This window comes from Rhinopithecus roxellana, chromosome 21 (assembly GCF_007565055.1).
Source record: "Rhinopithecus roxellana isolate Shanxi Qingling chromosome 21, ASM756505v1, whole genome shotgun sequence".
NCBI lineage: Eukaryota > Metazoa > Chordata > Mammalia > Primates > Cercopithecidae > Rhinopithecus > Rhinopithecus roxellana.
Genome location: NC_044569.1, coordinates 21,124,830 through 21,152,363, shown reverse-complemented (window position 1 = coordinate 21,152,363; position 27,534 = coordinate 21,124,830).

Here is a 27,534-nt window from a genome sequence, read left to right as displayed (position 1 = left end):
AACAAATGGAAGAACATACCATGCTCATGGATAGGAAGAATCAATATCGTGAAAATGGCCATACTGCCCAAGGTTATTTATAGATTCAATGCCATCCCCATCAAGCTACCAATGAGTTTCTTCACAGAATTGGAAAAAACTGCTTTAAAGGTCATATGGAACCAAAAAAGAGCCCGCATTGCCAAGACAATCCTAAGGCAGAAGGACAAAGCTGGAGGCGTCACGCTACCTGACTTCAAACTATACTACAAGGCTACAGTAACCAAAGCAGCATGGTACTGGTACCAAAACAGAGCTATAGACCAATGGAACAGAACAGAGTCCATCAGAAATAATACCACACATCTACAGCCATCTGATCTTTGACAACCCTGAGAGAAACCAGAAATGGGGAAAGGATTCCCTATTTAATAAATGGTGCTGGGAAAATTGGCTAGCCATAAGTAGAAAGCTGAAACTGGATCCTTTCCTTATTCCTTATACGAAGATTAATTCAAGATGGATTAGAGACTTAAATGTTAGACCTAATACCATAAAAACCCTAGAAGAAAATCTAGGTAGTACCATTCAGGACATAGGCATGGGCAGGGACTTCATGTCTAAAACACCAAAAGCAACGGCAGCAAAAGCCAAAATTGACAAATGGGATCTAATTAAACTAAAGAGTTTCTGCACAGCAAAGGAAACTACCATCAGAGCGAAGGGTGGAACTCTGTGTGATGAAGGCACACATCAGAAAGCAATCTCTCAGAAAGCTTCTCTCTATGTACTATGTGATGTTATTTCCTTTTTCACCATGGGCCCCTAAGGGTTCCCAAATATCACTTTTCAGAATCCACGACAACAGTGCTAGCACACTGTTCCAAGAAGGGAAGTGTGGAAGTTTGTATGATGAAGTCACACATCAGAAAGCAATCTCTCAGAAAGCTTCTCTCTAGGTACTATGTGATGTTATTTCCTTTTTCACCATGGGCCCCTAAGGGTTCCCAAATATCACTTTTCAGAATCCACGACAACAGTGCTAGCAAACTGTTCCAAGAAGGGAAGTGTGGAATTTTGTATGATGAAGTCACACATCTGAAAGCAATCTCTCAGAAAGCTGCTCTGTAATTATTAGGTGAGGATATTTCCTTTTTCACCATGGGCCCCTATGGGCTCCCAAATATCACTTTGCAGATTCCAAGAAAAGAGTGTTTGCAAACGGCTTCCTGAGGTCTAAGGTGTAACTGTGTGAGATGAATTCACAGATCAGAAAGAAGTTTCTCAGAAAGCTTCTTTCACGTTTTGAAGTAATGACATTTCCTTTATCAGCGCAGGCCTCAATACGATCCAAAGAAGCCCTTCTCAGGTTCCTCAAAGACAGTGTAAATGGACTGCTCCACGAAACATAAGTGGAACTCTGTGAGATGAATTCACACATCAGAACGAAGTTTCTAAGAAAGCATCTTTCTAGTTTTCATCTGAGGATATTTCCTTTGTCATCGTAAGCCTCATTGCACTAAGAAGTATCTAATTGCAGATTTCCAAAAACTGTGTTAGCAAACTGATCACTGTAGCGAAATCTCGAACTCTGTGAGTTGCATTCACACATGGCAATGAAGTTTCTCAGAAGGCTTTTTTCCTGTTTTGATCTGAGGATATTTCCTTTTTCACTATAGCCCACATTGAGCTCCCAAATATCACTTTGCAGAATCGACGACAACAGTGTTAGCACACTGTTCCAAGAAGGGAAGGGGGGAATCATGTGTGATGAAGTCACACATCAGAAAGCAATCTCTCAGAAAGCTTCTCTCTAGTTATTATGTGAGGTATTTCCGTTTTCACCATCGGCACCTATGGGATCCTAATATCACTTTGCAGAATCCACGGCAACAGTGTTTGCAAACTGTTCCAAGAAGGGAAGGGTGGAACTCTGTGTGATGAAGTCACACATCAGAAAGCAATCTCTCAGAAAGCTTCTCTCTAATTATTATCTGAGGATATTTCCTTTTTCACCATGGGTCCCTATGGGCTCCCAAATATCACTTTGCAGATTCCATGAAAAGAGTGTTAGCAAACTGCTTCCTGTGGTCTAAGGTGTAACTCTCTGAGATGAATACACAGATCAGGAAGCAGTTTCTCAGCAAGCTTCTTTCATGTTTTGAACTGATGGTATTTCCTTTATGAGTGAAGGCCTCAGTATCCAAAGAAGCCCTTCTCAATTTCCTCAAAGACAGTGTTAATGGACTGCTCCAAGAAACATTAGTGTAAACCTGTGAGGTGTATTCACACACCACCGAGAATTTTCAAAGAATGCTTCTTTCTAGTTTCCATCTGAGGAGATTTCCTTTGTCACCGTATGCTTCATTGCGTTAAGAAGTATCCAAAATATCACTTTGCAGATCTCTCAGAAAGCTTCTAACTAGTTATTATGTGAGGATATTTCCTTTTTCACCATGGGCCCCTATGGGCTCAAAAATATCACTTTGCATTTTCCCTGAAAAGAGTGTTAGCAAACTGCTTCCTGTGGTCTAAGGTGTAACTCTCTGAAGTGAATGGACAGATCAGAAAGAAGGTTCTCAGAAAGCTTCTTTCATGTTTTGAACTGATGGTATTTCCTTTATGAGCGTAGGCCTCAGTATCCAAAGAATCCCTTCTCAGGTTCCTCAAAGAAAGTGTTAATGGACTGCTCCACGAAAAATAAGTGTAACTCTGTGAGATGAATTCACGCATCACCAAGAAGTTTCTAAGAAAGCTTCTTGCTAGTTTTCATCTGAGGAGATTTCCTTTGTCACGGGAAGCTTCATTGCGCTAAGAAGTATCCCATTGCAGATTTCCAGAAAACGTTGTTAGCAAACTAATCACTGAAGAGAAACGTGTAACTCTGTGAGTTGCATTCACACATGGCAAAGCAGTTTCTCCAAAGGCTTCTTTCCAGTTTGGATCTGAGGATATTTCCTTTTTCACCATAGCCCTCAATGAGCTCCCAAATATCACTTTTCAGAATCCAAGACAATAGTGTTAGCAAACTGTTCCAATGGGAAGTGTGGAACCCTGTGTGATGAAGTCACACATCAGAAAGCAATCTCTCAGAAAGCTTCTCTCTGGTTTTTGTGTGAGGATATTTCCTTTTTCACCATGGGCCCCTATGGGCTCCCAAATATCACTTTGCAGATTCCACGAAAAGAGTGCTAGCAGACTGCTTCTGAGGTTGAAGTTGTAACTCTGTGAGATGAATTCACAGGTCAGAAAGAAGATTCTCAGAAAGCTTCTTTCACGTTTTGAACTGATGATAATTCCTTTATCATCGTAGGCCTCAATTCAATCCAAAGAAGCCCTTCTGAGGTTCCTCAAAGACAGTGTTAATGGACTGCTCCAGGAAACATAAGTGTAACCCTGTGAGATGAATTCACACATCACCAAGAAGTTTCTAAGAAAGCTTCTTTCTAGTTTTCCTCTGTGGATATTTCCTTTGTCACCGAAAGCTTCATTGCGATAAGAAGTATCTCATTGAAGATTTCCAGAAAACTGTGTTAGCAAACTGATCACTGAAGAGAAACGTATTACTCTGTGAGTTGCATTCACACATGGCAATGCAGTTTCTCAGGAGGCTCCTTTCCAGTTTTGATCTGAGAATATTTCCTTTTTCACCATAGCCCTCAATAAGCTCCGAAATATCACTTTGCAGAATTCACGACAACAGTTTTAGCAACCTGTTCCAAGAAGGGAAGGGTGGAAAGTCTGTGTGATGAATTCACCCATCAGAAAGCAATCTCTCAGAAAGCTTCTCTTTAGTTATTATCTGAGGATATTTCCTTTTTCCCCATGGGCCCCTAAGGGCTCAAATATCACTTTGTAGATTCCACGAAAAGAGTCTTAGCGAACTGCTTCCTGAGGTCTAAGTTGTAACTCTGTGAGATGAATTCACAGATCAGAAAGAAGTTTCTGAGATAGTGTCTTTCACGTTTTGAACTGATGATATTTGCTTTTTCAGCGTAGGCTTCAATGCAATCGAAAGAAGCCCTTCTCAGGTTCCTCAGAGACAGTGTCAATGGACGTCTCCAGGAAACTTAAGTGTAACTCTGTGAGGTGAATTCACACATCACCAAGAAGTTTCCACGAAACCTTCTTTCTAGTTTTCATCTGATTATATTTCCTTTGTCACCGTAAGCTTCATTGCGCTAAGAAGTATCCCATTGCAGATTTCCAGAAAATTTGGTAGCAAACTGATCACTGAAGAGAAACGTGTAACTCTGTGAGTTGCATTCACACATGGCAATGCAGTTTCTCAGAAGGTTTCTTTCCAGTTTTGATATCAGGATATTTCCTTTTTCACCATAGCCCTCAAAGGGCTCCCAAATATCGCTTTGCAGAATCAACGACAACAGTCTTAGCAAACTGTTCCAAAAAGGGAAGGGGGAACTCTGTGTGATGAAGTCACACATCAGAAAGCAATCTCTAAGAAAGCTTCTCTTTACTTATTATGTGAGGATATTTCCTTTTTCACCATGGGCCCTATGTACTCCCAAATATCACTTTGCAGAATCCACGACAACAGGGTTAGCAAACTGTTCCAAGAACCGAGGGGTGGAACTCTGTGTGATGAAGTCACACATCAGACAGAATCTCTCAGAAAGCTTCTCTCTAGTTATTATGTGAGGATATTTCCTGTTTCACCATGGGCCCCTATGGGCTACCAAATATCACATTGCAGTATCCACGACAACAGTGTTAGCAAACTGTTCCAAGAAGGAAGGGTGGAACTCTGTGTAATGAAGTCACACATCCGAAAGCAATCTCTCAGAAAGCTTCTCTCTTTTGATTATCTGAGGATATTTCCTTTTTCACCATGGGCCACTATGGGCTCCAAAATATCGGTTTGCAGATCCCACGAAAAAGGGTTAGCAAACTGCTTCCTGATGTCTATATTGTAACAGTGTGACATGAATTCACAGATCAAAAAGAAGTTTCTCAGAAGGCTTCTTTCAGGTTTTGAACTGATTATATTTCCTTTATCAGAATAGGCCTCAATGCGATCCAAAAAGCCCTTCTCATGTTCCTCAAAGACAGAGTTCATGTACTGCTCCACGAAACATAAGTGTAACTCTGTGAGATGAATTCACACAAGACCAAGAAATTTCTAAGAAAGCTTCTTTCTGGTTTTCATCTAAGGATATTTCCTTTGTCACCGTAAGCTTCATTCCACACAAAAGTATCCCATTGCAGATTGCCAGAAAACTGTGATAGCAAACTGAGAACTGAAGGGAAGCATGTATCAATTTGAGTTGCATTCACAAAACGCAATGCAGTTTCTCAGAAGGCTTCTTTCCAGTTTTGATCTGAGGATATTTCCTTTTTCACCAAGGCCCTCAATGATCGCCCAAATATCACTTTGAAGAAACCACGACAACAGTGTTAGCAAACTGTTCCAAGAAGGGAAGGGTGGAACTCCGTGTGATGAAGTCACACATCAGAAAGCAATCTCTCAGAAAGCTTCTCTCTAGTTATTATGTGAGGATATTTCTTTTTTCACCATGGGCCCATATGGGCTCCGAAATAACACGTTGCAAAATCCACGAAAACAGTGTTAGCAAGGTGTTCCAAGAAGGGAAGGGTGGAACTCTGTGTGATGAAGTCACACATCAGAAAGAAATCTCTCAGAAAGTTTCTCTCTAGTTATTATGTGATGATTTTTCCTTTTTCACCATGTGCCCCTATTGGCTCCCAAATATCACTTTGTAGATTCCACGAAAAGAGTGTTAGTAAACTGTTTCCCTAGTTCTAAGTTGTAACTCAGTGAGATGAATTCACAGATCAGAAAGAAGTTCCTCAGAAAGCTTCTTTCACCTTTTGAACTGATGATATTTCCTTTGCCAGCGTAGGCCTCAATGCGATCCAAAGAAGCCCTTCGTAGGTTCCTCGAAGACAGTGTTAATGGACTGCTCCACGAAACACATGTGTAATTCTGTGAGATGAATTCACACATCACCAAGAAGTTTATAAGAAAGGTTCTTTCAGTTTTTCATCTGAGGATATTTCTTTTGTCACCGTAAGCTTCATTGCGCTAAATATCCCAATGCAGATATCCAGAAAACTTTGTTAGCAAACTGACCACTGAAGAGAAACGTGTAACTCTGTGAGTTGCATTCACACATGGGAATGCCGTTTCTCAGAAGGCTTCTTTCCAGTTTTGATCTGAGGATATTTCCTTTTTCACCATAGCCCTCAATGAGCTCCGAAATATCACTTTGCAGAATCCCGACAACAGTGTTAGCAAACTGTTGCAAGAAGGGAAGGGTGGAACTCTGTATGATGAAGTCACACATCAGAAAGCAATCTCTCACAAAGCTTCTCTCCAGTTATCTGAGGGTATTCCCTTTTTCACCATGGGCCCCTATGGGCTCCCAAATATCACTTGGCAGATTCAAAAAATAAAAAACAGTGTTAGCTAACTGCTTCCTGAGGTCTAAGTTGTAAATCTGTGAGAGGAATTCACAGATCACAAAGAAGTTTTTCAGAAAGTTTCTCTCACTTTTTGAACTAATTTTATTTCCTTTCTCTGGGTAGGCGTCAAAGCGATCCAAAGAAACCCTTCTCAGGTCCCTCCAAGACAGGTTTAATGGACTGCTCCACGAAACATAAGTGTAACTCTGTGAGCTGAATTCACACATCACCAAGAAGTTTCTAAGAAAGCTTCTTTCTAGTTTTCATCTGAGGATATTTCCTTTGTCACCGTAAGCTTCCTTGCCCTAAGAAGTATCCCTTTGCAGATATCCAGAAAGACGTGTTAGCAAACTGATCACTGAAGAGAAACGTGTAACTCTGTGAGTTGCATTCACACATAGCAATGCAGATTCTCTGAAGGCTTCCTTCCTTTTTTGATCAGAGGATATTTCCTTTTTCACCATAGCACTCAATGAGCTCCCAAATATCACATTGCTGTATACACAACAACAGTGTTAGCAAACTGTTCCAGGAAGGGAAGGGTGGAACTCTGTGTGATGAAGTCACCCATCAGAAAGCAATCTCTCAGCAAGCTTCTCTCTAGTTATTATGTGAGTATACTTCCTTTTTCACCATGGGCCCCTAAGGGCTCCCAAATATCACTTTGCAGAATCCACGACAGCAGTGTTAGGAAACTGTTCCAAGAAGGGAAGGGTGGAACTCTGTGTGATGAAGTCACACATCAGAAAGCGATCTCAAAGAAAGCTTCTCTCTAGTTATTATGTGAGGATATTTCCTTCTTCACCATGGCCCACTAGGGGCTCCCAAATATCACTTTGCAGAATACACGACAGCAGTATTAGGCAACTGTTCCAAGAAGGTAATGGCGGAACTCTGTGTGATGAAATCACACATCAGAAAGCAATCTCTCCGAAGGCTTCTCTCTAATTATTGTCTGAGGATATTTCCTTTTTCACCATGGCCCATATGGGCTCCGAAATATCAGTTTGTAGATTCCACGAAAAGAGTGTTAGCAAACTGCTTCTGAGGTCTAAGTTGTAAGTCTGTGAGATGAACCCACTGATCAGAAAGAAGTGTCTCAGAAAGCTTCTTTCACGTTTTGAACTGATGATTTTCCTTTATCAGCGTAGGCCTCAATGCGATCCAAAGAAGCCGTTCTCAGGTTTCTCTAAAACAGTGTTAATGGACTCCTCCACGAAACGTAAGTGTAACTCTACGAGATGAATTCACATATGACCAAGAATTTTCTAAGAAAGCTTCTTTCTAGTTTCCATCTGAGGATATTTCCTTTGTCACCGTAAGCTTCATTGCGCTAAGAAGTATCTAATTGCAGATTTCCAGAAAACTGTGTTAGCAAACTGACCACTGAAGAAAAACGTGTAACTCTGTGAGTTGCATTCACACATCGGAATGCAGTTTCTCAGAAGGCATCTTTCCAGCTTTAATCTGAGTAGATTTCCTTTTTCAACGTAGCCCTCAATGAGCTCCCAAATATCAATTTGTAGAATCCACGACAACAGTGTTAGCAAACTGTTCCAAGATGGGAAGGGTGGAACTCTGTGTGATGAAGTCCACATCAGGAAGCAATCTTTCAGAAAGCTTCTCTCTAGTTATTATGTGAGGATACTTCCTTTTTCACCCTGGGCCCCTATGGTGTCCCAAATATCACTTTGCAGAATCCAGGACAACAGTGTCAGCAAACTGTTCCAAGACGGGAAGGGTGGAACTCTGTGTGATGAAGTCACACATCAGAAAGCAATCTCTAAGAAAGCTTCTCTCTAGTTATTATTAGAGGATACTTCCTTTTTCACCATGGACCCCTATGGGCTCCCAAATATTACTTTGCATATTCCACGAAAAGAGTGTTAGCAAACTGCTTCCTGAGTTCCAAGTTGTAACTCTGTGATATGAATTCACAGATCGCAAATAAGTTTCTGAGAAAGCTTCTTTCACGTTTTCAACTGACGATATTTCCTTTATCAGCGTAGGCCTCAATACGATCCAAAGAAGCCCTACTCAGGTTCCTCAAAGACAGTGTTAATGGACTGCCCCACGAAACTTAAGTGTAACTCTGTGAGATGAACTCACACATCACCAAGAAGTTTCTAAGAAAGCTTCTTTCTAGTTTACATCTGAGGATATTTCCTTTGTCACCGTAAGCTTCATTGCGCTAAGAAGTATCCAATTGCAGATTTCCAGAAAACTGTGTTAGCAAACTGATCAATCAAGAAAAACGTGTAACTCTGTGAGTTGCATTCACACATGGCAATGCAGTTTCTCAGAAGGCTTCTTTCCAGTTTTGATCTGAGGATATTTCCTTTTTCACCACAGCCTTTAATGAGCTCCCAAATATCACTTTGCAGAATCGACGCCAACAGTGTTAGCAACCTGTTCCAAGAAGGGAAAGGTGGAACTCTGTGTGATGAAGTGACACATCAGAAAGCAATCTCTCAGAAAGCTTCTCTCTAGTTATTATGTGAGGATAGTTCCTTTTTCACAACGAGCCCCTACGGCTCCGAAATATCACTTTGCAGTATCCACGACAACAGTGTTAGCAAACTGTTCCAAGAAGGGAAAGCTGGAACCCTGTGCCATGAAGTCACACATCAGAAAGCAATCTCTCAGAAGGTTTCTCTCTAGTTATTATCGAGGATATTTCCTTTTTCACCATGGACCCCTATGGGCTCCTAAATATCAGTTTGCATATTCCACGAAAAGCGTGCTAGCAAATTGCTTCCTGAGTTCTAAGTTGTAACTCTGTGAGATGAATTCACAGAACACAAAGAAGTTTCCCAGAAAGCTTCTTTCATGTTTTGAACTGAGGATAATTCCTTTATCAGTGTAGGCCTCAATGGGATCCAAAGAAGACCTTCTCTGGTTCCTCAAACAGTGTGAATGGACTGCTCCACGAAATATAAGTGTAACTCTGTGAGATGAATTCACACATCACCAAGAAGTTTATAGGAAACCTTCTTTCTAGTTTTCATCTGAGGATATATCCTTTGTCACCGTAAGCTTCATTGCGCTAAATAGTATCCCATTACAGATTTCCAGAAAAGTGTGTTAGCAAACTGGTCACTGAAGAGAAACGTGTAAGTCTGTGAGTTGCACTCACACATGGCAATGCAGTTTCTCAGAAGGCTTCTTTCCAGTTTTGATCTGAGGATATTTCCTTTTTCACCATAGCCCTCAATGAGCTTCTAAATATCACTTTACAGAATCCATGACAACAGTGTTGCAAAACTGTTCCAAGAAGGGAAGGGTGGAAATCTATGTAATGAAGTCACACATCAGAAAGCAATCTCTCAGAAGGATTCTCTCTAGTTATTATCTGAGGATATTTCCTTTTTTACCATGGGTCCCCATGGGCTCCTAAATATCTATTAGCAGATTCCATGAAAAGAGTGTTAGCAAACTGCTTCCTGAGGTCTAAGTTGTAAGTCTGTGAGATGAACTCAATGATCAGAAAGAAGTTTCTCAGAAAGCTTCTTTCACGTTTTGAAATGATGAAATGTCCTTTATCAGTGTAGGCCTCAATGCGATCCAAAGAAGCCCTTCTCAGGTTCCTCAAAGAGAGTGTTAATTGACTGCTCCACGAAACATAAGTGTAACTCTGTGAGATGAATTCACACATCACCAAGAGGTTTCTAAGAAAGCTTCTTTCTAGTTTTCATCTAATTATATTACCTTTGTCACCGTACGCTCCATTCCGCTAAGAAGTATCCTATTTCAGATTTCCAGAAAACTGTGTTAGCCAACTGAACACTGAAGACAAACGAGTAACTGTGAGTTGCATTCACACATTGCAATGCAGTTTCTCAGAAGGCTTCTTTCCAGTTTAGATCTGAGTATATTTCCTTTTTCACCATATCCCTCTATGAGCTCCCAAATATCACTTTGCAGAATCCACGACAACAGTGTTAGCAAACTGTTCCAAGAAAGGAAGGGTGGAACTCTGTGTTATGAAGTCACACATCACAAAGCAATCTCTCAGAAAGCTTCTCTCTAGTTATTTTGTGAGGATATTTCCTTTTTCACCACGGGCCCCTAAGGGCTTCCTAGTATCAGTTTGCAGATTCCACAACAGGAGTGTTAGCAAACTGCTTCCTGAGGTCTAAAGTGCAACTCTGTGAGATGAATTCACAGATCGGAAGGAAGTTTCTCAGAACACTTTTTCACATTTTGAACTGATGATATTTCCTTTATCAGTGTAGGCCTCAATGCGATCCGAAGTAGCCCGTCTCAGGTTCCTCAAAGACAGTGTTAATGGACTGCTCCTCGAAACATAAATATAACTCTGTGAGATGAATTCACATATCACCAAGAAGTTTCAACCAAAGCTTCTTTCTAGGTATCATCTGAGGATATTTCCTTTGTCACCATAAGCTTCATTACGCTAAGAAGTATCTAATTGCAGATTTCCAGAAAACTGTGTTAGCAAACTGATAACTGAACAGAAACGTGTACCTCTGTGAGTTGCATTCACACATGGCAATGCAGTTTCTCAGAAGGCTTCTTTTCAGTTTTGATATCAGGATATTTCCTTTTTCACCATAGCCCTCAACGAGCTCCCAAATATCACTTTGCAGAATCCACGAAAGCAGTGTTAGCAAACTTTTCCAAGAAGGGAATGGTGGAACTCTGTGTGATGAAGTCACACATCAGAAAGCAATCTCTCAGAAAGCTTCTCTCTAGGTATTATCGGAGGATATTTCCATTTTCACCATGAACCCCTATGGGTTACCAAATATCACTTTCCAGATTCCACGAAAAGAGTGTTAGCAAACTGCTTCCTGAGTTCTAAGTTGTAACTCAGTGAGACGAATTTACAGATCAGAAAGAAGATTCTCAGAAGTATTCTTTCACCTTTTTAACTGATGATATTTCCTTTATCAGCGTACGCCTCAATACGATCCATAGAAGTCCTTCTCAGGTTCCTAAAATACAGTGTTAATGGACTCATCCATGAAACATAAGTGTAACTCTGTGAGTTGAACACACACATCACCAAGAAGTTTCAAGGAAAGCTTCTATCCAGCTTTCCTCTGAGGATATTTCCTTCCTCAACGTAAGCTTCATTGCGCTAAGAAGTATCCCATTGCACATTTCCAGAAAACTGTGTTAGCAAACTGATCACTGAAGAAAAACGTGTCACTCTGTCAGTTGCATTCACACACAGCAATGCAGTTTCTAAGAAGGCTTCTTTAAAGTTTTGATCTGAGGATACTTCCTTTTTCACCATAGCCCTCAATGAGCTCCCAAATATCACTGTGCAGAATCCACGACAACCGTGTTAGCAAACTGTTCCAAGAAGGGGAGGTTGTAACTCTGTGTGATGAAGCCACACATCAGAAAGCAATCTCTCAGAAAGCTTCTCTCTATTTATTATGTAAGGATGTTTTCTTTTTCACCATGGGCCTCCCCGGGCTCCCAAATATCACTTTGCAGAATCCAAGACAACAGTGTTAGCAAAGTGTTCCAAGACGGGAAGGGTGGAATTCTGTGTGATGAAGTCACACATCAGAAAGCAATATCTCAGAAAGCTTCTCTCTTCTTATTATGTGAAGATATTTCCTTTTTCACCATGGGCCCCTTTAGGCTCCAAAATATCACTTTGCAGAATCCATGAAAACGGTGTTAGCAAACTGTTCCAAGAAGGGAAGGGTGATACTCTGTGTGATGAAGTCACACATCAGAAAGCAATCTCTCACAAAGCTTCTCTCTAGTCATTAGGTGAGGATATTTCCTTTTTCACCACGGGCCCTTATGTGCTCCCAAATATCACTTTGCAGCATCCACGACAACAGTGTTAGCAAACTGTTCCAAGAAGGGAAGGGTGGAACTCTGTGTGATGAATTCACACATCAGAAAGTAAAGTGTCAGAAAGTTTCTCTCTAGTTATTATGTGAGGATGTTTCCTTTTTCACCATGGGCCCCTATGGGCTCCCAAATATCACCTTGCAGAATCCACGACAACAATGTTAGCAAACTGTTCCAGGAAGGGAAGAATGGAACTCTGTGTGATGAAGTCACACATCAGAAAGGAATGTCTCAGAAAGCTTCCCTCTACTTATTATGTGAGGACATTTCCTTATTCACCATGGGCCCGTAGGGGCTCCCAAATATCACTTTGCAGATTACACGAAAAGAGTGTTAGCAAACTGACCACTGAAGAGAAACGTGTAACTCTGTGAGTTGCCTTCACACATGGCAATGCAGTTTCACAGAAGGCTTCCTTGCAGTTTTCATCTGAGGATATTTCCTTTTTCACCATAGCCCTCAATTAGCTCCCAAATATCTCCTTGCAGAATCCACGACAACAGTGTTAGCAAAATGTTCCAAGAAGTGATGGGTGGAACCCTGTGTGATGAAGTCACACATCAGAATGCAATCTCTCAGAAACCTTCTCTCTAGATATTATGTGAGGATGATTCCTTTTTCACCTTGGGACCCTAAGGGCTCCCAAATATCACTTTGCAGAGTCCACGACAACAGTGTTAGCAAACTCTCCAAAAAAGGGAAGGGTGGAATTCTGTGTGATGAAGTCACACATCAGAATGCAATCTCTCAGAAAACTTCTCTCTAGTTATTATTTGTGGATATTTCCTTTTTCACCATAGCCCTAAATTAGCTCCCAAATATCACCTTGCAGAATCCACGACAACAGTGTTAGCAAACTGTTCCAAGAAGGGAAGGGTGGAACTCTGTATGATGAAGTGTCACATCAGAAAGCAATTTCTCAGAAAGATTCTCTCTAGTAATTAAGTGAGGATATTTCCTTTTTCACAATGGGCCCCTATGGGCTATCAAATATCACTTTGCAGATTCCACGAAAACAGTGTTAGCAAACTGCTTCCTGAGGTCTAAGTTGTAACTCTGTGAGATGAAATCGCACATCAGAAAGAAGATTCTCAGAAAGTTTCTTTCACGTTTTGAACTGACGATATTTACTTTATCAGCATAGCCTCACTACGATACAAAGAAGCCCTTTTCAGGATCCTCAAAGACAGTGTTAATGGACTGCTCCATGAAATATAAGTGTAACTCTGTGGGATGAATTCACACATCACCAAGAAGTTTCCAAGAAAGCCTCTTTCTAGTTTTCGTCTGAGGATATTTCCTTTGTCACATTAAGCTTCATTCGCTAATATGTATCTAATTGCGAGTTGATGGGTGCAGCACACCAACATGGCATAAGTATTCATATGTAACAAACCTGCACGTTATGCACATGTACCCTAGAACTTAAAGTATAATAATAAAAAAAAGAAGTATCTAATTGCAGATTTCCAGAAAACTGTGTTAACCAACTGACCACGGAAGAGAAACGTGTAACTCTGTGAGTTGCATTCACAGGTGGCAATGCAGTTTCTCAGAAGGCTTCTTTCCAGTTTTGATCTGAGGATATTTCCTTTTTCACCATAGCCCTCAATGAGCTCCCAAATATCACGTTGCAGAATACACGACAACAGTGTTAGCAAACTGTTCCAAGAAGGGAAGGCTGGAACTCTGTGTGATGAAGTCACCCATCAGGTAGCAATCTCTCAGAAAGCTTCTCTGTAGTTATTTTGTGAGGATAATTCCTCTTTCACCATGGGACCCTATGGGAACCCAAATATCACTTTGCAGAATGAACGACAACAGTGTTAGTAAACAGTTCCAGGAAAGGAAGGGTGGAACTCTGTGTGATGAAGTCACACATGAGAAAGCAATCTCTCAGAAATCTTCTCTCTAGTTATTATGTGATTATATTTCCTTTTTCACATTGGCCCCTATGTGCTCCCAAATATCACTTTGCAAATTCCACGAAAAGAGTGTTAGCAAACGGTTTCCTGAGGTCTAAGTTGTAACTCTGTGAGATGAATTCACAGATCAGAAAGAAGTTTCTCAGAAAGCTTCTTGCACGTTTTGAACTGATGATATTTCCTTTATGAGCGTAGGCCTCAATGCGATCCAAAGAGCCCTTCTCAGGTTCCTCAAAGACAGTGTTAATGGAGTGTTCCATGAAACGTAAGTGTAACTCTGTGAGATGAATTCACACATTACCAAGAAGTTTCTATGAAAACTTCCTTCTAGTTTTCCTCTGAGGTTATTTCCTTTCACACCGCAAGCTTCATTGCACTAAGCAGCATCTAATTGCAAATTTCCAGAAAACTGTGTTAGAAAACTGATCACTGAAAAGAAAAGTGTAACTCTGTGAGTTGCATTCACACATGGGAATGCAGTTTCTCAGAAGGCTTCTTTCCAGTTTTGATGTGAGGATATTTCCTTCTTCACCATAGCCCTCAATGAGCTCGCAAATATCACTTTGCAAAATCCACGACAACAGTGTTAGCAAACTGTTCCAAGAAGGGTAGGGTGAAACTCTCTGTGATGAAGTCACACATCAGAAAGCAATCTCGCAGAAAGCTTCTCTCTAGTTATTATTTGAGGATAATTCCTTTATCATCATGGGCCCCTAAGGGCTCGAAATATCACTTGGCAGTATCCACGACAACAGTGTTAGCAAACTGTTCCAAGAAGGGAAGGGTGGAACTCTGTGTGATGAAGTCAAACATCAGAAAACAATCTCTCAGAAAGCTTCTCTCTAGTTAATATCTGGGGATATTTCATTTTTCACCATGGGCAACTATGGGCTCCCAAATATCACTTTGCATATTCCACGAAAAGAGAGTCAGCAAACTGCTTCCTAAGGTCTACGTTGTAAATCTGTGAGATGAATTCACAGATCAGAAAGAAGTTTCTCACAATGCTTCTTTCACATTGTGAACTGATGATATTTCCTTTATCAGCGTAGGCCTCAATATGATCAAAAAAACCCTTCCCATGTACCTCAAAGACAGTGTTAATGGACTGCTCCACGAAATATAAGCGTTACTCTGTGCGATGAATTCACACAACACCAAGAAGTTTCTAAGAAAGCTTGTTTTTAGTTTTCATCTGAGGGTATTTCCTTTGTCACTGCAAGCTTCATTGTGTTAAGCATTATCTAATGGTAGATTTCCAGAAAATTATGTTAGCAAACTGATCATTGAGGAGAAACTTGTAACTCTGTGAGTTGCATTCAGACATGGCAATGCAGTGTCTCAGAAGGCTTCTTTCCAGTTTTGATCTGAGGATATTTCCTTTTTCACCATAGCGCTCAATGAGCTCCCAAATATCACTTTGCAGGATCCACGACAACAGTGTTATGAAACTGTTCCAAGGAGGGAAGTGTGGAACTCTGTGTGATGAAGTCACAGATCAGAAAGCAATCTCCCAGAAAGCTTCTCTCTCTTTATTATCTGAGGATATTTCCTTTTTCACCATGGGCCCCTATGGGCTCCCAAATATCCCTTTGCAGAATCCACGACAGCAATGTTAACACACTGATCCAAGAAGGGAAGAGTGGAACACTGTTTGATGAAGTCACACATCAGAAAGCAATCTCTCACAAAGCTTCTCTCTAGTTATTATCTGAGGATATTTCCTTTTTCACCATGGGCCACTAAGGGCTCCCAAATATCACTTTGGAGATTCCACGAAAAGAGTGTTAGCAAACTTCTTCCTGAGTTCTAAGTTGTAACTCTGTGAGATGAATTCTCAGATCAGAAAGAAGTTTCTCAGAAAGCTTCTTTCACGTTTTGAACTGATGATATTTCCTTTATTAGCCTAGGCCTGAGTATGATGCAAAGAAGCCCTTCTCAGGTTCCTCAAAGACAGTGTTAAGGAATGCTCCACGAAATATAAGTGTAACACTGTGAGGTGAATTGACACATCACCAAGGAGTTTCTAAGAAAGCTTCTCTCTAGTTTTCATCTGAGGGTATTTCCTTTGTCACCTTAACCTTCATTGCGCTAAGACGTATCTAACTGCAGATTTCCAGAGAAGTGTGTTAGCAAACTGATCACTGAAGAGAAACGTGTAACTCTGGGAGTTACATTCCACATGGCAATGCAGTTTCTCAGAAGGTTTCTTTCCAGTTTTAATCTGAGGATATTTCCTTTTTCACCATAGCCCTGAATGAGCTCCCAAATATCACATTGCAGAATCCACGACAACAGTTTTAGCAAACTATTCCAAGAAGGGAAGGGTGGAACTCTGTGTGATGAAGTCTCACATCAGATAGCAATCTCTCAGAAAGCTTCTCGCTATTTATTATGTGAGGATACTTCCTTTTTCACCATGGGCCCCTATGGGGTCCCAAATATCACATTGCAGAATCCTCGACAACAGTGTTAGAAAACTATCCCAAGAAGGCAAGGGTGGAACTCTGTGTGACGAAGTCACACATCAGAAAGCAATCTCTCAGAAAGCTTCTCTCTGGTTATTATGTGAGGATATTTCCTTTTTCATCATGGGCCCCTAAGGGCTCCCAAATATCACTTTGCAGATTCCACGAAAAGAGTGTTAGCAAACTGCTTCCTGAGGTCTACGTTGGATCTCTGTGACATGAATTCACAGACCAGAAAGAAGTTTCTCAGAAAGCTTCTTTCACGTTTTGAACTGATGATATTTCCTTTATCAGCGTGGCCCTCAATGGGATCCAAAGAAGCCCTTCTCAGGTTCCTCAAAGACAGTGTTAATGGACTGGTCCACGAAACATAAGTGTAACTCTATGAGATGAATTCACACATCACCAAGAAGTTTCTAAGAAAGCTTCTTTCTAGTTTTCATCTGAGGATATTTCCTTTGTCACCGTAAGCTTCATTGTGCTAAGAAGTATCCCATTGCAGATTTCCAGAAAACTGTGTTAGCAAACTGATCACTGAAGAGAAACGTGTAAGTCTGTGAGTTGCATTCACATATGGAAATGCATTTTCTCACAAGGCTTCTTTCCAGTTTTGATCTGAGGATATTTCCTTTTTCACCATAGCCTTCAAAGAGCTCACAAATATCACTTTGCAGAATCCACGACAACAGTATTAGCAAACTGTTCTGAGACGGGAAGGGTGGAACTCTGTGAGATGAAGTCACGCATCAGAAAGCAATCTCTCAGACAGCTTCTCTCTGTTATTATGTAAGGTTATTTCCTTTTTCACCATGGGCCCCTATGGGCTCCCAAGTATCACTTTGCAGATTCCACGACAACAGTCTTAGCAACCTGTTCCAAGAAGGGAAGGGTGTTACTCTGTGTGATGAAGTCATACATCAGAAAGAAATCTCTCAGAAAGCTTCTCTCTAGTTGTTATCTGAGGATATTTGCTTTTTGACCATGTGCCCCTAAGGGCTCCCAGATATCACTGCAGAATCCACGAAAAGTGTGTTAGCAAACTGCTTCCTGAGGTCTAAGTTGTAACTCTGTGAGATGAATTCACATATCAGATAGAAGTTCTCAGAAAGCTTCTTTCAGGTTTTGAACTGACGATATTGCCTTTATCAGCCTAGGCCTCAATGGGATGCAAAGAAGCCCTTCTCAGGTTCTTCAAAGACAGTGTTAATGGACTGCTCCACAAAACATAAGTGTAACTCTGTGAGATGAATTCACACATCACCGAAAGTTTCTAACAAAGCTTCTTTTTACTTTTCCTCTGAGAATATTTCCTTTGTCACTGTAAGCTTCATTGCGCTAAGAGGTATACCATTGCAGATTTCCAGAAAACTGTGTTAGCAAACCGTTCACTGAAGAGAATCGTGTAACTCTCTGAGTTGCATTCACGCATTGCAATGCAGTTTCTCAGAAGGCTTTTTTTCAGTTTTGATCTGAGGATATATCCTTTTTCACCATAGCCCTCAATGAGCTCCCAAATATCACTTTGCAGGATCCACGAAAACAGTCTTAGCAAACTGTTCCAAGAAGGGAAGGGTGGAACTCTGTGTGATGAAGTCACACATCAGAATGTAATCTCTCAGAAAGCTTCTCTCTAGTTATTATGTGAGGATATTTCATTTTTCACCATGGGCCCCTAAGGGCTCACAAATATCACTGAAGAATCCACAAAAACAGTGTTTGCTAACTGTCCCAAAAACAGAATGGTGGAACTCTGTGTGATGAAGTCACACATCAGAAAGCAATCTCTCAGAAAACTTCTTTCTAGTTATTATGTAAGGATACTTCCTCTTTCACCATGGGCCCTTAGTGGCTCCCAAATATCACTTTTCAGATTACACGAAAAGATTTGTAGCAAACTGCTTCCTGAGGAATAAGGTGTAACTCTGTGAGATGAATTCACAGATCACAAAGCAGTTTCTCAGAAAGCTTCTTTCACGTTTTAAACTGATGATACTTCCTTTTCCAGCGTAGGCCTCAATGCGATACAAAGAAGCCCTTTTCAGGTTCCTCAAAGACAGTGTTAATGGACTGCTCCACGAAACATATGTGTAAGTCTGTGAGATGAATTCACACATCATCAAGAAGATTCTAAGAAACCTTCTTTCTAGTTTTCATCTGAGGATATTTCCTTTGTCACCGTAAGCTTCATTGCGCTAAGAAGTATCCCAATGCAGATTTCCAGAAATTTTTATTAGCAAACTGATCACTGAATAGAATCGTGTAACTCTGTGAGTTGCATTCACATATGGCAATACAGTTTCTCAGAAGGCTTCTTTCCAGTTTTGATCTGACGATATTTCCTTTTTCACCATAGCCCTCAGTGAGCTCCCAAATATCACTTTGCAGAATCCACGACAACAGTGTTAGCAAACTGTTCCAAGAAGGGAAGGGTGGACCTCAGTGTGATGAAGTCACACATCAGAAAGCAATCTCTCGGAAACCTTCTGTCTAGTTATTATCGGAGGATATTTCCTTTTTCACCATGGGTCCTATGGGATCCCAAATATCACTTTGCAGATTCCAAGAGCTATTTATGACAAACCCACAGATAATATCATACGGAATGGGCAAAAACTGGAAAAATTCCCTTTGAAAACTGGCACAAGACAGGGATGCCCTCTCTCACCACTCCTATTCAACATAGTGTTGGAAGTTCTGGCTAGGGCAATCAGGCAAGAGAAAGAAATCAAGGGTATCCAGTTAGGAAAAGAAGAATTCAAATTTTCCCTGTTTGCAGATGACATGATTGTATATTTAGAAAACCCCATCGTCTCAGCCCAAAATCTCCTTAAGCTGATAAGCAACTTCAGCAAAGTCTCAGGATACAAAATTAATGTGCAAAAATCACAAGCATTCTTATACACCAGCAACAGACAAGCAGAGAGCCAAATCAGGAATGAACTTCCATTCACAATTGCTTCAAAGAGAATAAAATACCTAGGAATCCAGCTTACAAGGGATGTAAAGGACCTCTTCAAGGAGAACTACAAACCACTGCTCAGTGAAATCAAAGAGGACACAAACAAATGGAAGAACATACCATGCTCATGGATAGGAAGAATCAATATCGTGAAAATGGCCATACTGCCCAAGGTTATTTATAGATTCAATGCCATCCCCATCAAGCTACCAATGAGTTTCTTCACAGAATTGGAAAAAACTGCTTTAAAGTTCATATGGAACCAAAAAAGAGCCCGCATTGCCAAGACAATCCTAAGTCAAAAGGACAAAGCTGGAGGCGTCACGCTACCTGACTTCAAACTATAGTACAAGGCTACAGTAACCAAAACAGCATGGTACTGGTACCAAAACAGAGATATAGACCAATGGAACAGAACAGAGTCCTCAGAAATAATACTGCACATCTACAGCCATCTGATCTTTCACAAACCTGAGAGAAACAAGAAATGGGGAAAGGATTCCCTATTTAATAAATGGTGCTGGGAAAATTGGCTAGCCATAAGTAGAAAGCTGAAACTGTATCCTTTCCTTACCCCTTATACGAAGATTAATTCAAGATGGATTAGAGACTTAAATGTTAGACCTAATACCATAAAAACCCTAGAAGAAAATCTAGGTAGTACCATTCAGGACATAGGCATGGGCAAGGACTTCATGTCTAAAACACCAAAAGCAACGGCAGCAAAAGCCAAAATTGACAAATGGGATCTAATTAAACTAAAGAGCTTTTGCACAGCAAAAGAAACTACCATCAGAGTGAACAGGCAACCTACAGAATGGGAGAAAATTTTTGCAACCTACTCATCTGACAAAGGGCTAATATCCAGAATCTACAAAGAACTCACACAAATATACGAGGAAAAAACAAACAACCCCATCAAAAAGTGGGCAAAGGATATGAACAGACATTTCTCAAAAGAAGATATTCATACACCCAACAAACACATGAAAAAATGCTCATCATCACTCGCCATCAGAGAAATGCAAATCAAAACCACAATGAGATACCATCTCACACCAGTTAGAATGGCAATCATTAAGAAGTCAGGAAACAACAGGTGTTGGAGAGGATGTGGAGAAATAGGAACACTTTTACACTGTTGGTGGGATTGTAAACTAGTTCAACCATTATGGAAAACAGTATGGCAATTCCTCAAGGATCTAGAACTAGATGTACCATATGACCCAGCCATCCCACTACTGGGTATATACCCAAAGGATTATAAATCATTCTACTACAAAGACACATGTACACGTATGTTTATTGCGGCACTATTCACAATAGCAAAGACTTGGAATCAACCCAAATGTCCATCTGTGACAGACTGGATTAAGAAAATGTGGCACATAGACACCATGGAATACTATGCAGCCATAAAAAAGGATGAGTTTGCGTCCTTTGTAGGGAAATGGATGCAGCTGGAAACCATCATTCTTAGCAAACTATCACAAGAACAGAAAACCAAACACCGCATGTTCTCACTCATAGGTGGGAACTGAACAATGAGATCACTTGGACTGGGGAAGGGGAACATCACGCACTGGGGCCTATCATGGGGAGGGGGGAGGGGGGAGGAGGGAGGGATTGCATTGGGGAGTTATACATGATATAAATGATGAATTGATGGGTGCTGACGAGTTGATAGGTGCAGCACACCAACATGGCATAAGTATACATATGTAACAAACCTGCACGTTATGCACATGTACCCTAGAACTTAAAGTATAATAGTAATAAAAAAAAATAGACTTTAAAATATTGAAGGAAAAAAAAGAATATTAGCAAACTGGTTTCTGAGGTCTAAGGTCTAACACTGTGAGATGAATTCACAGATGAGAAAGAAGTTTCTCAGACAGATTCTTTAACGTTTGGAACTGATGATTTTTCCTTTATCAGTGTAGGCCTCTATACGATCCAAAGAAGCCCTTCTCAGGTTCCTCAAAGACAGTGTTAATGGACTTCTCCAGGAAACATAAGTGTAACTCTTTGAGATGAATTCACACATCACCAAGAAGTTTCTAAGAAAGCTTCTTTCTAGTTTTCATCTGAGGATATATACTTTCTCACCGCAAGCTTCATTGCGCTAAGAAGTATCCAATTGCACATTTCCAGAAAACTGTGTTAGCAAACTTATCACTGAAGGAAACGTGTACCTCTGTGAGTTGCATTCACACATGGCAATGCAGTTTCTCAGAAGTATTCTTTCCAGTTTTTATCTGAGGATATTTGATTTTTCACCATAGCCGTCAATGAGCTCCCAAATATCACTTTGCAGAATCCATAACAACAGTGTTAGCAAACTGTCCCAAAAAGAGAAGTGTGGAACTCTATGTGATGAAGTCGCACATCAGAAAGCAATCTCTCAGTAAGTTTCTCTCTGGTTATTAAGTGAGGATATTTCCTTTTCCACCATGGGCCCCTATGGGCTCCTAAATATCTCTTTGCAGATTCCACGAAAGGAGTTTTAGCAAACTGCTTCCTGAGGTCTAAGTTGTAACTCTGTGAGACGAATTCAGAGATCAGAATGTTTCTCAGAAAGCTTCTTTCACGTTTTGAACTGATGATAATTCCTTTGTCAGTGTAGGCCTCAATACGATCCAAATAACCCCTTCTCAGGTTCCTCAAAGACAGTGTTAATGGACTACTCCAGGAAACATAAGAGTAACTCGGTGAGATGAATTCACACATCACCAAGAAGTTTCTACGAAAGCTTCTTTCTAGTGTTCTTCTGAGGATATTTCCTTTGTCACCGTAAGCTTCATTGCTCTAAGAAGTATCTAATTTTAGATTTCCAGAAAACTGTGATAGCAAACTGATCACTGAAGAGAAACGGGTAACTCTGTGAGATGCATTCACCCATGTCAATGCAGTGTCTCAGAAGGCTTCTTTCCGGTTTTGATCTGAGGATATTTCCTTTTTCACCATAGCCCTCAATGGGCTCCCAAATATCACTTTGCAGAATCCAGGACAACAGTGTTAGCAAACTGTTCCAAGAAGGGAAGGGTGGAACGCTGTGAGATGAAGTCACACATCAGAAAGCAATCTCTCAGAAAGCTTCTCTCCAGTTATTATGTGAGGATACTTCCTTCTCACCATGGGCTCCTAGGGTCTCCCCTATATTAATTTGCAGGGTCCACGTAAACAGTGTTAGCAAACTGTTCTAAGAATGGAAGTGTGGAACTCTGTGTGATGAAGTCACATACTGGAAAGCACTCTCTCAGCAAGCTTCTCTCTAATTAATATGTTAGGATATTTCCATTTTCTCCATGGCACCTATGGGGTCCCAAATATCACTTTCCAGAATCCACGACAACAGTGTTAGCAAACGGTCCAAGAAGGGAAGGGTTGAACTCTGTGTGATGAAGTCACCCTTCAGAAAGCAATCTCTCAGAAAGCTTCTCTCCAGTTATTATCTGAGGATATTTCCTTTTTCACCAAGGGCTACTATGGACTCCCAAATATCACTTTGCAGATTCCACGAAAAGAGTGTTAGCAAACTGCTTCCTGAGGTCTAAGGTGTAACTCTTTTAGATGAATTCACAGATCAGAAAGAAGTTTCTCAGTAAGCTTCTTTCAGGTTTTGAACTGACGATATTGCCTTTATCAGCGTAGGCCTCAATGGGATCCAAAGAAGCCCTTCTCCGCTTCCTCAAAGACAGTGTTAATGGACTGCTCCATGAAAGAAAACATTAACTCTCTGAGATGATTTCACACATCACCAGGAAGTTTCTCAGAAAGTTTCTTTCTAGTTATCCTCTGAGGATATTTCCTTTGTCACCGTAATCTTCATTGGTTCACTTCTTCACTTCTTCGTAATCTTCACTTCTTAGCATCGCATTGCAGATTTCCGGAAAACTTTGTTAGCAAACTGATCACTAAAGAGAAAAGTGTGACTCTGTGAGTTGCATTCATACATGGCAGTGCAGTTTTTCAGAAGGATTCTTTCCATTTTTCTTCTGAGGAGATTTCCTTTTTCACCATAGCCCTCAATGAGCTCACAAATATCACTTTGCAGAATCGACGACAACAGTGTTAGCAAACGGTCCAAGAAGGGAAGGGTTGAACTCTGTGTGATGAAGTCACCCTTCAGAAAGCTATCTCTCAGACAGCTTCTCTCCAGTTATTATCTGAGGATATTTCCTTTTTCACCAAGGGCTACTATGGACTCCCAAATATCACTTTGCAGATTCCACGAAAAGAGTGTTAGCAAACTGCTTCCTGAGGTCTAAGGTGTAACTCTTTTAGATGAATTCACAGATCAGAAAGAAGTTTCTCAGTAAGCTTCTTTCAGGTTTTGAACTGACGATATTGCCTTTATCAGCGTAGGCCTCAATGGGATCCAAAGAAGCCCTTCTCCGCTTCCTCAAAGACAGTGTTAATGGACTGCTCCATGAAAGAAAACATTAACTCTCTGAGATGATTTCACACATCACCAAGAAGTTTCTCAGAAAGTTTCTTTCTAGTTATCCTCTGAGGATATTTCCTTTGTCACCGTAATCTTCATTGGTTCACTTCTTCACTTCTTCGTAATCTTCACTTCTTAGCATCGCATTGCAGATTTCCGGAAAACTTTGTTAGCAAACTGATCACTAAAGAGAAAAGTGTGACTCTGTGAGTTGCATTCACACATGGCAGTGCAGTTTCTCAGAAGGATTCTTTCCATTTTTCTTCTGAGGAGATTTCCTTTTTCACCATAGCCCTCAATGAGCTCACAAATATCACTTTGCAGAATCCACGACAACAGGATTAGCAAACTGTTCCATCAAGGGAAGGGTGAAAATCTGTGTGATGTAGTCACACATCAGAAAGCAATCTCTCGGAAAGCTTCTCGCTAGTTATTATGTGCGAATATTTCCTTTTTCACCATGGGCCATTTTGGCTTCCAAATATCACTTTGCAGAATCCACAACAACAGTGTTAGCAAACTGTTCCAAGAAGGGAACAGTGGAACTCTGTGTGATGAAGTCACACATTAGAAAGCAATCTCTCTGAAAGCTAATCTCTCGTTATTATGTGAGGATATTTCCTTTTTCACCATGGGCCCCTATGGGCTCCCAAATATCACTTTGCAGAATACACAACAACAGGGTCAGCAGACTGTTCCAAGAACGGAAGTTTGGAACTCTGTGTGATGAAGTCACACATCAGAAAGCAATCTCTCAGAAAACTTCTCTCTGGTTATTATGGGAGGATATTTCCTATTTCACCATGGGCCCCTATGGTCTCCCAAATATCACTTTGCAGATTCCACGAAAAGAGAGTTAGCAAACTGCTTCCTGAGGTCTAAGGTGTAACACTGTGAGATGAATTCACAGATCAGAAATAAGTTTCTCAGAAAGCTTCTTTCACGCGTTGAACTGATGGTATATGCATTATCACCGTAGGCCTCAATACGATCCAAAGAAGCCCTTCTCAGTTTCCTCAAAGACAGTGATAATGGACTGCTCCACGAAACGTAAGTGTAACTCTGTGGGATGAATTCACACATCACTAAGAAGTTTCTAAGAAAACTTCTTACTAGTTTTCATCTGAGGATATTTCCCTTTTCACCATAAGCTTCATTGCGCTAAGAAGTTTCTAATTACAGATTTCCAGAAAACTGTGTTAGCAAACTGAGCAGTGAAGAGAAAAGTGTAACTCTGTGAGTTGTATTCACACATGGCAATGCTGGTTCTCAGAATTCTTCCTTCCAGATTTGATCTGAGGATATTTCCTTTTTTACCAGAGCCCTCAATGAGCTCCCAATTATCAATTTGCAGAATCCACGACAACAGTGTTAGCAAACTGTTCCAAGAAAGGAATCGTGGAACTCTATGTAATGAAGTCATACATCAGAAAGAATCTCTCAGAAAGCTTCTCTCTAGTTATTATGTGAGGATATTTCCGTTTTCATCATGGGCCCCAATGGGTTCCCAAATATCACTTTGCAGAATCCATGACAACAGTGTTAAGAAACTGTTCCAAGAAGGGTAGTGTGGAACTCTGTGTGATGAAGTCACACATCAGAAAGCAATCTCTGAGAAAGCTTCTCTCCAGTTATTATCTGAGGATATTTCCTTTTTCACCAAGGGCTACTATGGACTCCCAAATATCACTTTGCAGATTCCACGAAAAGAGTGTTAGCAAACTGCTTCCTGAGGTCTAAGGTGTAACTCTTTTAGATGAATTCACAGATCAGAAAGAAGTTTCTCAGAAAGCTTCTTTCAGGTTTTGAACTGATGATATTGCCTTTATCAGCGTAGGCCTCAATGGGATCCAAAGAAGCCCTTCTCCGCTTCCTCAAAGACAGTGTTAATGGACTGCTCCACGAAAGAAAACTTTAACTCTCTGAGATGATTTCACACATCACCAGAAGTTTCTCAGAAAGTTTCTTTCTAGTTTTCCTCTGAGGATATTCCTTTGTCACCGTAATCTTCATTGGTTCACTTCTTCACTCTTAGTAGTCTTCACTTCTGAGCATCGCATTGCAGATTCCGGAAAACTTCGTTAGCAAACTGATCACTAAAGAGAAAAGTGTGACTCTGTGAGTTGCATTCACACATGGCAGTGCAGTTTCTCAGACGGCTTCTTTCCATTTTTCTTCTGAGGAGATTCCTTTTTCACCATAGCCCTCAATGATCTCCCAAATATCACTTTGCAGAATCCACGACAACAGTGTTAGCAAAACTGTTCCAAGAAGGGAAGGGTGGAACTGTGTGTGATGAAGTCACACATCAGAAAGCAACCTCTCAGAAAGCTTCTCTCTAGTTATTATCTGAGGATATTTCCTATTTCACCATTTGCCCCTATGAGCTCCCAAATAGGGCATCCTGTCTTGTACCAGTTTTCAAAGGGAATTTTTCCAGTTTCTGCCCATTCAGAATGATTTAGCTGTTTGTTTGTCATAAATAGTTCTATTATTTGAGGTACGTTCCATCAATACCGAATTTATTGGTCGTTTTTAGCATGAAGGGTTGAAATTTGTCAAAGCTTTTTCTGCATCTATTGGGTAATCATGTGGTTCTTGTCTTTGGTTCTGTTTTTAAGCTGGATTACGTTTATTGATTTGCGAATGTTGAACCAGCCTTGCATCCCGGGATGAAGCCCACTTGATCATTGGATAACTTTTGATGTGCTGCTGAATCCGGTTTGCAGTATTTATTGAGAATTTTTGCATCGATGTTCATCAGGGATATTGGTCTAAATTCTCTTTTTTTTTGTGGTCTCTGCCAGGCTTGGTATCAGGATGATGTTGGCCTCATAAATGAGTTAGGGAGGATTCCCTCTTTCTTATTGATTGGAATAGTTTCAGAAGGAATGGTACCAGCTCCTCCTTGAACCTCTGGTAGAATTCAGCTGTGAATCCATCTGGTCCTGGACTTTTTTTGGGGGTGTGATTAATGTGTGCCCCAATTCAGAGCCTGCTATGGTCTATTCAGGGATTCAACTTCTCCTGGTTTAGTCTTGGGAGGATATAAGTGTCCAGGAAATTATCCATTTCTTCAGATTTTCTAGTTGATTTGGTAGAGGTGTTTATGTATTCTCTGATGGTTGGATTTCTGTGGGGTCAGTGGTGATATCCCCTTTATCATTTTATTACATCTATTTGATTCCTCTCTCTTTTCTTCTTTGTTAGTCTTGTAGCGGTCTGTCAATTTTGTTGATCTTTTCAAAAAGCAACTCCTGGATTCATTGATTTTTGGAGGGTTTTTTGTGTCTCTTCTCCTTCAGTTCTGCTCTGATCTTAGTTATTTCTTGCCTTCTGCTAGCTTTTGAATGTGTTTGCTTGTCCTCTCTAGTTCTTTTAATGTGATGTTAGAGTGTCAATTTTAGATCTTTCCGCTTCTCTTTGTGGCATTAGTGCTATAAATTTCCCCTACACATGCTTTAAATGTGT